Source organism: Rana temporaria, chromosome 6 (assembly GCF_905171775.1).
Source record: "Rana temporaria chromosome 6, aRanTem1.1, whole genome shotgun sequence".
Lineage (NCBI taxonomy): Eukaryota > Metazoa > Chordata > Amphibia > Anura > Ranidae > Rana > Rana temporaria.
The window spans coordinates 149,665,921-149,682,221 of record NC_053494.1 but is presented as its reverse complement, the minus strand read 5'-3'; the positions used below and the strand labels follow the sequence as shown (position 1 = coordinate 149,682,221).

General features: G+C 45.6%; 1 protein-coding gene across 1 annotated transcript in view; it reads right to left on the bottom strand.

Annotated features, from left to right (window-relative positions):
* Positions 1-1,228, bottom strand: part of SH3BP4 (SH3 domain binding protein 4) — a 70,423-nt gene extending 69,195 nt beyond the window's left edge. Inside the window, exon 1 of the mRNA XM_040357560.1 lies at positions 1,103-1,228. The gene's annotated coding sequence lies outside the window, so the exon portion shown is untranslated. The remainder of the gene's footprint in view (positions 1-1,102) is intronic.
* Between the last annotated feature and the right edge of the window lie 15,073 nt (positions 1,229-16,301).

Sequence of the window (16,301 nt, the reverse complement as noted above, 5' to 3'; positions counted from 1 at the left end):
CATAGGAAAGATGGTGAAATGGATTGTGCGTTTCTGTGGATCGCCAAAAGCACGCGCACACACACACAAAATGCAGATGTGAACCTAGTTTTATGCCCCGTACACACGAAAATTGTACAAAAAAAAAAAAAAAAAGACACTTTGGAAACGATCGTGCGCTAAACTGATCGTTAGTACAGAGCTTTCGAGAGCCAATCAGGACAGTGCATCCAATATTATTCTATCGGACATGCATGGAATTTTTTTTCGTACAATGCCAGGTCGTACGATTTTCGTACAATCAGTACAGCTGTCGTTCGAAAATGCAACACAAATATATTACAACACATGACATCACTTCCGACTTTTTATTCTGTCATGCGAGAATTTGTGACTTTTTTGAGATTAGCATGCAAAAAAGCAGACGATCATTCGTCCGATAATCGTATCGTGTGTTCAGCATTACATCTACCATCAGCTACGTAGGGTAAAGGCTCACCTAATTGGATGGAGTTTGAATGGATGGTTTAGGCATGTCCTCAGAACATACTTTTGGTAAATCCAAGGCTCACCATATGTGACCATACGATCTGTGTACAATCAACCTTAGGATTTACCATAACTATGCAATAAGAGGAACTGCCTCATCTATCCAAACACAGTATCCAATCAAGCAGCTCCTTGCACTAAAAGGAGATTGCAATGTGTGTGGGGAGCTTGAAGGAGAGCATACAATCAGATTGAATGGTCAGTTCTCAGACACAAAGGTTACCCCCAATAAAAGTGGAGAACCCCTTTAGGTAAAGCCCATCCAATAGAGGTGCTGTACTAGCATTAGTAGATCCCAGATTTCTCCCATATGTTCCCTGCCTCTGCAGTACACACAGATCTCCATGAGACGTGATCCAGGAATACCCCAGAGAGGGGCAATTAGAGGAGATCACCCCCCCCCCCCCCATGGGAAAGTCAGGAACAAACATGAATCACCTCCACAAGGCAGACATGCTCACCAATACGTGCCCAGCATCCATCCCCGGCCACACAACACTAAACAAGGACAAAGTAAGTTGGTGTCCCCTCCGGATGACAGCTGTGTCCGGGGTGTCACCGTGTGATCGCTCACCTCTGTGTCCGGCATGTTCCTCCTGTCACCCCGGGTCACCGCAGCCCCATCACCTCCTCTACTCTCTATACTCTCTACAGCGGCTCACTGCTCAGTCTAGGCAGCTTTCAGAGGAGGGGCGGAGTGCGGGGGCGGGGCTTGTCCGGGGACGAAGGAGGAGACTCTTCATCCTTATTAACTCGTGCAGATCCTAATCTGTAGACTGTGCCAGGAATCCCGCAGGATCGGGGTCAGCTTAGTGCACACGTCACATCAGGGCTGATAACAGAACATACAGCTGGATAGTGACCAGCAATGCAGTCACGTGATCCCAATCATCATCATCTGATTAGAAAATAAATGTTCAATCCAATGGGATAAACAGGGATGTTACTATACTGTTTATGTATTTATTTTATCATTTGTATGACTATCGTCCATTACTTGGAGATTAGTATGAAAATGTTTTACCTGATTGTTATACACCAGAACCAGCTACCTTTCATTTTTCTGTTATTTATATGGAAATTTCAATAAAAATTATTTAACCACTTAACCCCCGGACCAAAATGCAGCTAAAAGCCCTGGCCAGGTTTTGCGATTCGGCACTGCGTCGCTTTAACTGACAATTGCGCGGTCGTGCGACGTGGCTCCCAAACAAAATTGAGGTACTTTTTCCCCCCACAAATAGAGTTTTCTTTTGGTGGTATTTCATCACCTCTGCGGTTTTTATTTTTTGCGCTATAAACAAAAATAGAGCGACAGTTTTGAAAAAAAAATGCAATATTTTTTACTTTTTTCTATAATAAATATCCCACGAAAATATATTAAAAAACATTTTTTTCCCTCAGTTTAGGCCGATACGTATTCTTCTACATATTTTTGGTAAAAAAATCGCAATAAGCGTTTATCGGTTGGTTTGCGCAAAATTTATAGCGTTTACAAAATAGGGGATAGTTTTATTGCATTTTTATCATTTTTTTTTTTTTACTACTAATGGCGGCGATCAGTGATTTTTTTCATGACTGCGACATTATGGCGGACACTTCGGACAATTTTGACACATTTTTGGGACCATTGTCATTTTCACAGCAAAAAATGCATTTAAATTGCATTGTTTATTGTGAAAATGACATTTGCAGTTTGGGAGTTAACCACAGGGGGCGCTGAAGGAGTTATGTTTCACCTAGTGTGTGTTTACAACTGTAGGGTGGTGTAGCTGTAGGTCTGACGTCATCGATTGTGTCTCCCTATAAAAGGGATCACTCGATCGATGCAGCCGCCACAGTGAAGCACGGGGAAGCCGTGTTTACATACGGCTCTCCCCCGTTCTTCAGCTCCGGGGAGCGATCGCGAGGGGGTGGCTAGAAACGAATAGCCGCCCCCTCATCCCGGATTGCTCCCAGACGATTTCCGACCGCCGCATGTACCGGGGGCGGGGGGGTCCCAATCGGACCCCCGACCCACGTTTAGGCAGGGACGTACGGGTACACCCATCTGCCTGTACGTGCCATTCTGTGGACGTATATGTACATGCGGCGGTCGTTAAGTGGTTAATGATAAAAAATAAAAAAAAACAAGAGAAAATACAGTAAAACCTTGGATTGTGAGTATAATTTGTTCCGCAAACATGCTTGTAATCCAAAGCACTTGTATATCAAAGCAAATTTCCCCATAAGAAATAATGGAAACTCAGGTGATTTGTTCCACGCCCATTTATTCATAAATCCTTCAGTTTATAGTCCATATAAAAAGATTATAGCAATGTGATAAATTGTGTAACCATAAAATGTCCATCCACAAATGGAAGCCTCCAAAATAGAAGAAAAATCCAGCAGGAGCTACAGAGTATAAAAGAGAAGAGAGGCGCCTCTAAGTGTAGCAATATGTTGGTAAATGTTGTACCTTCATTAAAGCGGAGGTCCGGCGGTAAAAAATAAATACAAAAAATTAAAGTCAGCAGCTACAAACACTGTAGCTGCTGACTTTTAATAAGCACACTTACCTGTCCAGGCTGCCCGCAATGTCGGCCGCCCGAGGCAGATCTGTCCCTCGGACCTGGTCCCGATGCCACCATCCTCACTAAGAGAAACGGGCAGTGAGGCCTTACGGCTTCACTGCCCGTTTCCTACTGCGCATGCGTGAGTTGCGAGGATATTTGTGAATGGGAACACTGTCCTGTGTGTCCCAGAAGGCAGCACACCTCCATTTCCCAGGAGACAACGCGAGGAGGAAAACACAGAACCTCACCGCGGAAGAGGCAGATTAGGACGATCTGCCTAGTAATAGCAATTTCTGGTAAGTATAATTTTTGTTTTTTAGCTACTTTTTTTTTTTTTTTTTAGGATGGACCTCTACTTTAAATGTAGTCATATTGCAACACTAAGGCCTCGTACACACGACGGGACATGTCCGATGAAAACGGTCCGCGGACCGTTTTCATCGGACATGTCCGCTGGCGGATTTTGGTCTGATGGCTGTACACACCATCAGACCAAATTTCCCACGGACAGCGAACGCGGTGACGCGGCGACGTGCGCGACCCTGGAAGGTCAATGCTTCCACGCATGCGTCGAATCACTTCGACGCATGCGAGGGCTTTCGGCCGAGCGGACATGTCCGGTGAGTCGTACAGACGACTGAACATGTCCGACGGACAGGCTTCCAGCGGACATGTTTCTTAGCATGCTAAGAAACATTTGTCCGCTGGAAACCTGTCCGATCCGCCGGAAAATTGTCAGACGGACCAGTTTCAGCAGACATGTTCGGTCGTGTGTACGAGGCCTTAGAGGCATCTCTCTTCTTTTATACTGAGTTGTGACATGACGCTACACTTATGTCAACATTCATTAAAAAATGTTGCTTGTTTTGCAAAACGCTCTCAAACCAAGTTACTCTCAAACCAAGGTTTTACTGTAAATGTTTAATCTATTTGATCCTGTAGCCCTTGTGCAAATTATTGCTGGTGTCCCCATGTCTTTGTAAAACACTTCGTGTTAGGTGTCACTGTCTCCTGCGTTGTCACACTGTCACATGGGCTTGTGATAGAAACTACAATACACATTACACAAGGGTGATCCATTGTTGTCACCATCAGGAAACTCTTCCTGAGAAATGGTATGCAGCCCTTCTTAGGTTAAAGAGGAACTGCAGTCTGCTCACATAATTTGTAATAAAAACATCTTTGCCATTCTGAAACTTCCCTCCAACCACTTTGCATATTATTTTATATATATGTGTGATTCTGTACTTGCAAAAAATCCTGCTGAAATCTCCCTCCACTGAGTCTGGCTACAACCATTTTAACTGTGGGCAGCTGAAGCTGCTGCCTTTTCACTTCCTGAATTTACACAGACACACAGAGAAAAAACATTTTTTATTTTATTTTTATGGTTGAACTAGATGGACTTATGTCTTTTTTCAACCTGACTAACTATGTAACTATATAACAATAGTTATAGAAGAAGTGACATTGTATGTAGAAGCAGGGCCGGCCTTTGGGGTGTGCGAGCTGTGCGGCCGCACAGGGCGCCATGGGCAACAGGGGCGCCCTGCGGCCACCCAGAGGCGTACTAAGGGGGGGCGAGCCACCCCCGGGTACCACACACTGGGGGGGTGTCAGACCGGCACCCCCCTCCGCAATTGTTTTACACCCGCGGTGGCATTTCTTTCCTCTATGTGTATGTTTAGGTGACCAGGGGGCGAGAGGTGAAGATGGGGGGGACAGGATTAGCTCGCACAGGGCGCCTGAACACCTAAGGCCGGCCCTGTATAGAAGAAGTGACCTCCAGCTCTGCAGCTCTCTTGGCACTCATAGGACTCATCCCCCCTCTCTTCCTGGCAAAGAAAGAGAGCGAGAGAGAGAGCTGTGTATGATGTCATAAGCCTAGGCTAATGACCAGACAAGAAACAGGAAGTGGGCTGTATAAGGTATTTACTGGCAGAAAAAAAAAAACGTTTTACTATCCAAATGTAAAACAACAAAGGCAGAAGATTTAATAGATGGAAAGTTGAAAAAATGACTGAAGTTTCACTTTAGGGCCAGTTCACACTGCTGCAATGCGGCAACCCTGCGAATCCACTGCAGACTCCCGCATCGCATGTCTCCCGGCAACAGTTTACACTGCCCTATGCGAACTGCTGGGATTGTCAGTTAAAAGTTAAAGCGGAGGTTCACCCTAAAAATCAACTTTCTACCATGCCATCCAGCATACTAGCGTCAGCTAAAGTATGCCTTTATTTTTTTGTGCTGTACTTACGGTTTAATCCGTAAGTTTCGTTTTAGACACCCGCGGGGAATGGGCGTTCCTATGAAGAGTGGAACATGATTGACGGCCGGCAATGGCGCGTCACACGTTCCGAAAATAGCCGGAGTAGGACTCGGCTCTTCACGGTGCTATACGGCGCCTGCGCACAGACTAGGAGCTGACTGCGCAGGCGCCGTATATGTCAGCGTCCTATTTCGGCTTTTTTCGGAAGGCATGACGCGCCATAGCTGGACGTCAATCATGTACCCCTCATCATAGGAATGCCCATTTCCCGGCCGGAGTCTGCAACGAAAGTTACGGATTAAACCGTAAGTACACCGCAAAAAAAAAGGCATAATGTAGCTGACGCTAGTATGCTCGTTTGTATGGTAGATAATGAACATTTTTTTTTAGGGTGAACCCCCGCTTTAATGACACCCCCAAATCAGTTTGCATATCACAGTGCGACCTGAAAACTCAGACAGGAGTCAGATTGCAGGGGTGTGAACACCCATGCGATCCGATTCTGCTGCTGACAAAAAAAGGGACCTGTGCGCAAATTCAACCATACGATCTTTATGGCTGAAATAGCATCGCACAGAGATCGCATGTGATTTGCACGGCAGACTTTGCACCAATGGGAGCCGGCCTTAAATTGGAAGATATCGCTGGACTGGTGCCTCTCAGGGCTGCCTAGTGGCAAGTTACCGTGTGGAGGGAATAGAAGGAATTGCTTCCAATAGGTTGTATCCCAATTGTAGGTGGTAAGTGATAGACTCCTTTGGGGTCTAGGGCTGCTACCTTTCTGATAACAACAATGGAGACGTTACTGTAGTGAAAACTGGGGTGATTGGAGAGGAGCGCCCGACGTCCAAAAAGAAGGTCTCACTTGATACATTTTATAGTTGTTTATTTGAGATAAAAGTAAGCAAGTAGAGTGAGCGTGTTTCGGGGGAATTGCCTCCCTCTTCTTCAGGGCTTGTATATAGAGCAGTAATGGCGAACCCATGGCACACGTGCCACAGTTGGCACGCAGAGCCATCTATATTGGCACGCGAGAGAGTCCAGGTTTGTGGCGGCGAGAGTGCGGTAACAAGCAGCGGCGAGGTGCAGGAATCTATGTGCACTAGTGAGTGGGTGGCCTCCAGGACAGGCCTGAGAGCACAGGAGGAAGAGAAGAGCTTCACCGCCTCCTTGACCCCCAAAGAGGTGAGCAGTGGGCACAGCATCCCCGGTGACTGGACTCCTCAAACCTCTACTTCAACAGTGAGGCCCGGAGAACAGGCTGACTGGTGGCCTGGAAGATGAGGACAGGTGGGAGGTGCAGGCCGTGAGGGAGCCGCTGGATGGAACAGAGCAGGGAACTCCCCCGCATCAAGGATGGAGACTGGCATGGAAGGTATCGGGCACAATCATACACAGACTACCTGCAGACAAAGACTGGGACCGGGGCCAGAGCAGGGACTGCAGATAGGGACAGAGCTAGAGGTCTCTCTCTCATCTCCACCCAGCCCCCGTCTCTCTTAGTCCCCTCCCCCTTCTCTTTCAGCCCCCATCCCTTCCGCACTCTCAGCCCTCACTCTCTCTTAGCCCCCCCTTTCTCTCAGCTCCCATCCCACCCTCTCTCTTAGCTACCATCCCTCCCTCTCTCTCTCTCTCTCTCTCAGCCCCCATTCCTCCCACTCTCTCAGCCCCCTCCCTCTCTCTCAGACCCCCTCTCTCAGAGCCCCCTCTCTCTCAGCCCCCATTCCTCCCTCTCTCTCATTCCCCCTTCTCTCTCTAAGCCCCCCTTCATCTCTCTCAGCTCCCATCCCTCCCTCTCTCTCAGCCCCCATCCATCCCTTTCTCTCAGCCCCCTATCTCTGTCCCCTCTCTCTCAGTATCCCCCTCTCTCTCTCAGCCCCCCCCCCTCATTCACCCTCCTCATTCTCTTAGTCCCCTTCTCTCTCTCACGCCCCTCTATCTCTCTCTGTCCCCCTCTCTCTCTTACACCCCCTTCTCATCCCTCTCTCTCAACCCTCCCCTCTTTCCCAAATCCCACTCTCTCTTTAAACCCCATCTCTTACACACACCCTCTCTCTCTCTCAACACCCTTTCTCTCACACCCCCTCTCTCTCTCAGCCCTTTTTCTCTCAGCCCTCTCTCTCTCTCTTTTTCTCAGTCCCTCTCTGTCGCTAATTGCAGTGTTGGCACTTTGAAATAAATAAGTTGGTTTTGTGTTGCAGTTTAGGCACTCTGGCTCAAAGCGGTTCGTCATCACTGATATAGAGAAAAAGATATATGGTAAGAACCCAAAGCCGGGCCATACAATTTGTACAAAGTACAAAAAGAAAAAAATCTGTTTAGTTAAATATAGTTCCAAGTTAAATTGGAATCCTCATTAAGTCTTTAGAATCATATTGCGAATGGTGTATGGAATGAAAACATATCCACATTGAATTTTAAATGATACAAGATAAAAATAGTAAAAATAAAAAGCAAAAACACAAACAAATATAGAAAAATAAAAGAAACAAACATAAACAAAAAACAAAAGCAAAAAAACAGAACCATCCTGGGAAAGCATGCATGTAGACAGGAAGTGGCTGTAAAGAGGCTGAAGGAAATCCACAGCACTAAGATGCAACCGATTAAGAATTGGTTGTAGGCAAGTGTAGAAACAACCTCCTCCAGTCGTGACAGAATGGCATCACCACATTTCGCTGCCCCCTTAAGTTTGAAGGTATCCCATCATGCACAGCACTAAAAAAACGACAAAAGAGGGCACACCAGACTAGAGCATTACCTTTATATGCTATTTATCATTCAAAGAGCAAATATACTTACAAAAAGTATTAAATAATATTGCGTATTAGTGGAATGAAAAAAACAAAAACAAACAAACAGATCAGTGAAATCAAAGCCACGACTGCAGCACTTAATCAACAGCATAGAATAACGCCATCCAGGTCCAATAAGGCTAACGTGTTTCAAGGGGCACCCCCCTCATCAGAGCCAAAATACTGCCTCCTCCAATAGGATTCCTCTCAATGCCCGTTTTAACCCCGTAAATGCCACAAAAGCCTGCACTGCACGCAGTTTCAGAACCATTGAAGAGCATCCCCATTTTCTTAAATGGATCACATTCAGTGGCGGTACTGCCCACCAAATCCATCAGGGGGGGATCCATTTAGCAAAGCATCACATCTACGCCGTGTGAACACCGCCATTCTACACTACGGCCAAGATTCAGGTAGCTGCGCCCCTTCTTACGGCGGCGCAGCATATCGTATTTACGCTACGCCGCCGCAACTTACAGGAGCAAGTGCAGTATTCACAAAGCACTTGCTCCGTAAGTTGCGGCGGCGTAGCGTAAATGGCGTAAGCCCGCGTAATTCAAATGTGGAAGGGGGGGCGTGTTTTATGGTAATATGTGATGACCTGACGTGAGTGACGTGTTTTACGAACGGCGCATGCGCCGTCCGTGTACATATCCCAGTGTGCATTGCTCCAAATGACGTCGCAAGGACGTCATTGGTTTCGACGTGAACGTAAATTACGTCCAGCCCTATTCGCGAACGACTTACGCAAATGACGCAAAAAATTCAAATTTCAAAGCGGGAACGACGTCCATACTTAACATTGGCTGCGCCACCTAATAGCAGGAGCAACGTTACGCCGAAAAAGCCTTACGCAAACGACGTAAAAAACTACCGCCGGGCGCACGTACATTTGTGAATCGGCGTAACCAGGTAATTTGCATACTCTACGCCGAAAAAGACGGAAGCGCCACCTAGCGGCCAGCGTTAGAATGCACCCTAAGATACGACGGCGTAAGAGACTTATGCCAGTCGTATCTTAGGCGAATGTCGGCCTATCTTGCTCTCTGAATACAGAAAGAAGATACGCCGGCGCAGCTTTGGATACGCCGGCGTAAATCGTTGCTGAATCTAGCCCAACTTCTGTCTGGAACTACTTTTTGTGCGGTGCAGTGCAATTTGAGCCCATTCAAAATGAACAGGTTCAAACCGCACTGCACTGAATTGCATGTGAATCGCACAGTGCAGAGTGTTCCTGTGGGAGATTCGTAGGGTGAACCGAGGTGAAATAGAATGTTCTCTTTGCTTTTTTTTTTTTTCTTATACAGAGTTTAGTATCATTTTAATTGTAGCAATGTAGAGTTTTAGTTGACATGTTTATTTGTGTATCAAAACAGCATTGGTAACATTATTTTGTTTCCTTTTTGGAGAAAATCTTTTGCCTGGTATGAACTTGTGTGTTTTTTCAACCTGACTAACTATGTAACTATACAAGTTCAGTTGTGGCTTTATAAACACCACTGTTGGACCTATTTTATGAAGCTGGCCATACACAGCAAGATTTCTCATTCAGAGATTGCATTTGATCACCCAATCCATCCTAAAAAGTGTGGATGGATGAATCTGCAGTGGCAGCTATTGTATTCTGCAAGCCCGCATACGTGGCCTTCAGAATACCTAAAGGCCTGGTTCACACCTTTTGCAGTGCGTTTTTCATTTTCATACATGTGTTTTTGGTGCGTTTTCATGTGTTTCTTGATATGTTTTGCATTTTGTGTTTTTTATGTTTTTTTTTTTTTTTGCTTTGTTTTTAAGGGGAGATGTATTTGTTGTTAGGCAGATTCAAAACGCATCAAAAATGCACTACATACGTTTCCGCAGCATGTCTATTGAACCAAAAACTCACTGTGCTGCATGTAAGAAAAGTCCCTTACCCTTTCCAAAACCGCAGTGGCTGAAAAACGCATAGATGTTAACGTATTGCATAGGAAATCATGGTAACCGCTTAAAGCGGAGTTCCAACCACAATTAGCATTTTTTAAATGTATGTCCTTTCATCATGCGTTTTTATAATATAAATCCGGTCACTTACTATTTTACAATCCGCCGCCGATCCGCATAGATATTCAAAAAAGATATAGGTAGATTCACAAAGAGTTAGGCCGGCTTATCAGTAGATAAGCCGACCTAACTCTGAATCTACGCCGGCGTTTCTTTAAGTGTATTCTCAAACAGAGATACACTTAAACAAAGCTAAGATAGGCCGGCTTGCGCCGTTCTATCTTAGCTTGCAATGTTTCTGTTGGCCGCTAGATGGCGCTTCCATTGTGGCCGGCGTAGATTATGTAAATGAGGGGATACGCCGATTCACGAACGAACGCCAGGCCTACACCGTCGCATTACGTCGTTTCCATAAGGGATAGGCCCCCTAAAGTTATTCCATCTATGAGGTGGAATAACAATGTTAAGTATGGCCGCCGTTCCCGCCGCGAGGTTCAAATTTTTTACGTCGTTTGCGCAAGTCGTCCGCGAATAGGGACTTACGTAGTTTACGTACATGTCAAAATCAATAGGCCCGTACGGCGTACTTAGCCGCAATGCGCACTGGGAAATGTAGTCGCCCGGCGCATGCGCAGTGTCAAAAAACGTAAAAAAACGTGAGGTCAAGCCTCATTTCCATACAACACGCCCCCCTCCAAGCAATTTGAATTAGGCGCCCTTACGCCCGCTCGTTTTAGGCTACACCGGCGTAGATTAGCAGGTAAGTGGTTTGTGAATCACTACTAGCCTAACTAATTTACGGCGGTGTAGCCTAAAAAGGCTAGGCTAGGCCGTCCTAAATTTAGGCAATTGTACGTGAATCTACCCAACAGTTTATAAAACTATGTCTACACCGTTGTCATTTTGCTTGTGGGCATTGTGAAGCCTACAAGCACTTACTTCCTGGAAGTCTTGGATGGGGAGTGATAATTGGACAGTGCACTGCATCCTGGGAAATGATGACACACATTTCCCAGGAGCATTAGAGGGAGATGATGTCAGAATCCTAGGTGATTTCAAAGGCAGATTTCGTGGGGCCGCATAGCAACAGGCATTTCCAGATGAGTAAAAAAACATTTTTTTTTTTTTTTACTTTTTTAGGTCTAATGAGCACAATAATGAAAAAAAAATTGGCTCATGCCAAAATACATCAGCAGAATGGCACGTACAGGCAGATTAACGTACCTGTACGTCGCCTTTAAGGCCCCGTACACACGACCGAACATGTTTGCTGAAACTGGTCCGCGGACCAGTTTCAGCAGACATGTTCGGTCGTCTGTACAGCCGAGCGGACAGGATTCCAGCGTACATTTGCCCGCCGGGCCTTTTTCGAGTGGGCAAATGTTTCTAAACTCGTTTAGAAACATGCCCGCTGGAATCCTGTCCGTCCGACATGTTCGGTCGTCTGTACAGACTTACCGTACATGTCCGAGCGGCCGCCATCCCTCACATACGTCAAATGACTTTGACGCATTCGTGGAAGCATTAAACTGCCAGGGCCGCGCACGTCGCCGCGTCATCTTCGCGGCGACGGCGCGGCCTCGTCGCCGCGTATCGTGTACGCGCGGATTTCTGTATGATGGTGTGTACAGCCATCATACAGAAATCTCCGGGCGGACATGTACGCTGAAAACGGTCCGGCGGACCGTTTTCATCGTACATGTTTGCCCGTCTGTACGAGGCCTTAGACGCGGCATTGTGGGCGCATGCGTGCGCCTGCCGCGAGCTCCGTGAGTGTGATCGTGGGTCCCGCAGACTCGATGTCCCAGCGATTGTCTCACGGAGGGGAAGAATGAGGAAATGTAAACAAGCATTTCCCCATTCTTCTTAGTGACAGGACACTGATCGCAGCTCCCTGTAATCGGGAGCGGTGATCAGTGTTGTGTCACACGTAGCCCATCCCCCTTACAGTTAGAACACATCCCTAGGACACACTCAACTCCTTCAGCTTTAACCTGATTAACCCATTCACTGCCAGTAACATTTACACAGTAATAAGTGCATATTTATAGCACTGATCGCTGTGTAAATGTGAATGGTCCCAAAATAGCACCAAAAGTGTCCAATGTGTCCGCCAAAATGTCGCAGTCACGATAAAAATCGCTGATCGCTGCCATTACTAGTAAATAAAAAATATTAATTAATAAATAAAAATGCCATAAAACTATCCCATATTTTGTAAACGCTATGGGCCAGATTCACAGAAAAAGTACGCCGGAGTATCTGCTGATACTCCGGCGTACTTTCAAATTTGCCGCGTCGTATCTTTATTTTGAATTCTCAAACAAAGATACAACGGCATTTGGCTAAGATCCGACAGGCTTCGTACGCCTTCGGATCTTAGGATGCAATACTTTGGCGCCCGCTGGGTGGAGTTTGCGTCGTTTTCCGCGTCGGGTATGCTAATTAGCTGTTTGCGGCGATCCACGTAGGTACGCGCGGTCGTCGCATTCTCTTACGTCGTCGCTAGTCGTTTTTTTCGGTCGTAAAGTTTGTTTTGTTTTGTTTTTTTGGGGGGGGGAAATTCATATTAGCAAATAGTACAAAATATTACTTTTTTTTCAAAATTGTCGCTCTTTTTTTATTTATAGAGCAAAAAATAAAAACCGCAGAGGTGATCAAATACCACCAAAAGAAAGCTCTATTTGTGGGGGAAAAAAGTATGTCAATTTTGTTTGGGAGCCACGTCACACGACCGCGCAATTGTCAGTTAAAGCGACGCATTGCTGAATCGTAAAAAGTGCTCTGGTCTTTGGCCAGCCAAATGGTCCGGGCTAAAGTGGTTAAATGGACTGTGGTGCATTTCTGCAAAATCCACAAAAAAAATAAACCAGGCCGAACAAATGCTTGGTTGATAATTTTGCCTTGGCAAATTTGAATTTGAATGATGCCAACCAGGCCACCCTCAGAATGCACTTTGCCCAATTTAGCAGGAAAAGACAATATTTGTTCAGTGTATGGCCAGCTTAACCCATAGTAACTGTTCTCATTTCAGTGTACTCAGAGAATTAAAAAAATGTGGATGTGGTTGTAATGAAGTTGAACTTTTAATATTACATCACTGCAGGCTGTAAAACTTTCCACTTATGTTACCATTTCCTCTTTTAATTCATATTTCTGTAAAAAAATAGTTTTGAGCGTATGTTTGATATTGATACTGTAATTTGCAGTAATGTGTCTGTATATTTTATTTTATTCCCATAATCCTATGCACACCAGCTGTTACCCACTTAATCTGGTGCATTGAACATTGTTGGCATCCTAACATGTTTCAGGCAATATAGCATGGGTCTTCAAACTAGAGCCCTCCAGTTGTTCAGGAACTACAATTCCCATCATGCCTAGTCATGTCTGTGAATGTCAGTGTGTTACAATGCCTCATGGGATGTGTAGTTCTACAACAGCTGGAGGGCAGTGATTTGAGGATCCCTGCAGTATAGGCTGGAGTGGGAGGTGTTTAGATGTTTTCTTCATGTGTAATAGAAAGCAGATAGGTAGTGCTTAGCAAGGCCGATCCGCCCTATAGGCTCACTATGCAAGCCGCTTAGGGGCCCGCAAAGCTGCGGAGGGCCCCCCAAATTACTAGAGGCCCCGCCTGGTGAGAAGTCATTTTCGGCCCCTCAACCCGCTTCTCAACTCGCTGGCTGCATGGGAGAAGAGGCAAGAAGTCAGCACCCCCCCGCTTCTCACTGTAATGTGAGATGTCATTTCCGAAAGCAGAAAGAACACCCCCTCCCCCCGCTTCTCAACTATCATCTTTAATGTGACATATCACCGTCGGCAGCGCCTCCCCCCCCTCCTTCTCAACTTTAATGTGACATGTCATTTTGCCAGGGAGGTCAGGATCGGCACTGGTGCTTAGTCACAGACCAAACTGCAGGCAGAAAGCAATGAGGAATCATGAGAAACTGTAAAATTGCAGGGTGTCTATAGTGGTGCCACCCTCCTTATGTAACCCAACAGAGTTCTATATTGCAGCAAGACCCAGGCATATGCGTGCGCACAGGGTGTGCCAGGTGTTTCTGGGCATACCCTAATCAACCAGTGTGGCACAGAGTCCCCCTGTTTAGACCCCTGATATTTTACTAAAGCCCCCTAAACAGGCTCCTAAAAAAATCGAATTGTCAAAAAATAAAAACATAAAATAAAAATAAAAACTACTGACACTGTCCACTGTCCTACTGATACCATTCTCTGCCCTACTGACACTTAGGGTGACCACGTGTCCTGGATTGCCCGGGACTGTCCCACATTTTGCAGGTCTGTCCCATGTCCCGGGCACCTTCATTCCAGGACAATACAGTGTCGGGAAATGAAGCTTACACAGCCACCCCCCCTCTATCTGATGCCCCCAAAAAAGGCCACCACATCGCCGCTTTACTCACTGACAGCACTTGTCCTGGCCGGGAATATCTGGAGAGACACAATCCCCGCCCCCTGCTTGTGATTGGCGAAATCATAAATCCCACCTCTTGTGTCTAATCACAGCAGGGCAGTCTAAAGGCAGCAAGGGAACAAGGTAAAATGGGTCATGGCCAGTCAGGACAAGTGCTGTCAATGAGTAAAGTGGCGATGCGGCTGCCTTTTTTGGGGGCGTGATCAGTTCTTCTGGGTAGAGCGAGCATCTGCTGTGCCAGCTGTGCTGTGATTCATTACAGCATAAGCTGATTTTTGGGAAGGGGGTCCCTGAATGGCCGTTTGGGAATGTGGTCACCCTACTGACACCGTCCATTGCTCAGGTCCGAAAGGTTTTACCCCCTTCATAACCAGGCCATTGTTTGCTATTTAGCACTGTGCTAATTTAACTGGCAATTGCATGGTCATGCAACGCTGCAACAAAACTAAATTTGTATTTTTTTTTCTCACACAAATAGAGCTGTCTTTTGGTGGTTTTTGATCACCACTGTTTTTTTCTCTATTAAAATAAAAAAAAATGTTTTACTTTCTGATAAAAAAACGTTTGCAATATAAAAAAAAAGTTTTGATAAGTTTAGGCTAAAACGTATTCTTCTATGTGTCTTTGTTAAAAAATAAATAAAAAAATCCCATTAAGTGCATATTGATTGGTTTGTGTAAAAGTTATAGTGGTATGGTATATATACTGGATTTTTTTTTTTGCTACTAATGCCGGTAATCAGCGACTTATAATGGGACTGCGATAGTGCAGTGGGCAATCTGACACTAACACTGAATGGGAACTGACTAACTGCCACTGACCACATCAGTGACACTAATACAGCGATCATTGCTAATACTATACACCAGGGATATGCAATTAGCGGTCCTCCAGCTGTATGACACCCGGAGGCAGAGGCATGATGGAACTTGTAGTTTTGCAACAGCTGGAGGTCCGCTACTTGCATATCCCTGCTATACACTGTCACTGTACTAATGACATTTGCTGGGAAGGGGTTAACATCAAGGGGTTAAATGTGTGCCTAACAATGTGTAATGTGTGCACTGTGTTCTGATTTTTTACTAAAGATCTCTATGTGTCTTATACCTGATTTGCAGAGATAAGAAACAGAGAGATTGTTCCCTCTGTACAGAGCCATGTGTTGATTGTCAGCACAGGGCTCTGGGCTGTGATTGGACACATAGGGTTTCGGCAGGGGGCTCGCATACGTGCCCTCTGTATTGCTAGAGAGTTTTTTTTTCCTTGGGATAGTGTATGTGAACAGGGCCAATCAGCACTGTCCAGACAGAGTCAAGGTCCTCCAGCCTTATACAACAGAGTAGAATGAAAACGCCTCCTACAAGCTTTAACCAGACACTGATAGAGATCACAAGCCTGTTATTTACTGCTGATAAAAAAAAGGTATTTAGCAGTTTATATTTACTAAAACTTTTGCATTTCCATGTTCTTTGTACTGTGGGAGACCAGATATAGAGAATGCAGGGTCCTGGGTTTAGTAACACTATAACAGCTGCATAGACCACATTTGTTTTCAACAAATATTTAAACACCAACAAAAATCCAGACATGCTGACTCTGCAGACTTAGCTATATTTGGAGAAAAATGTCTACTGGGAAATGTAGATAGATCTAACGTGATCCATACTCTGAACTCAGGGTGTCTGCAGAGGTTTGGAGGAATATAGACAGCGCTGTTTGTTTCATAGACTAACTAGACT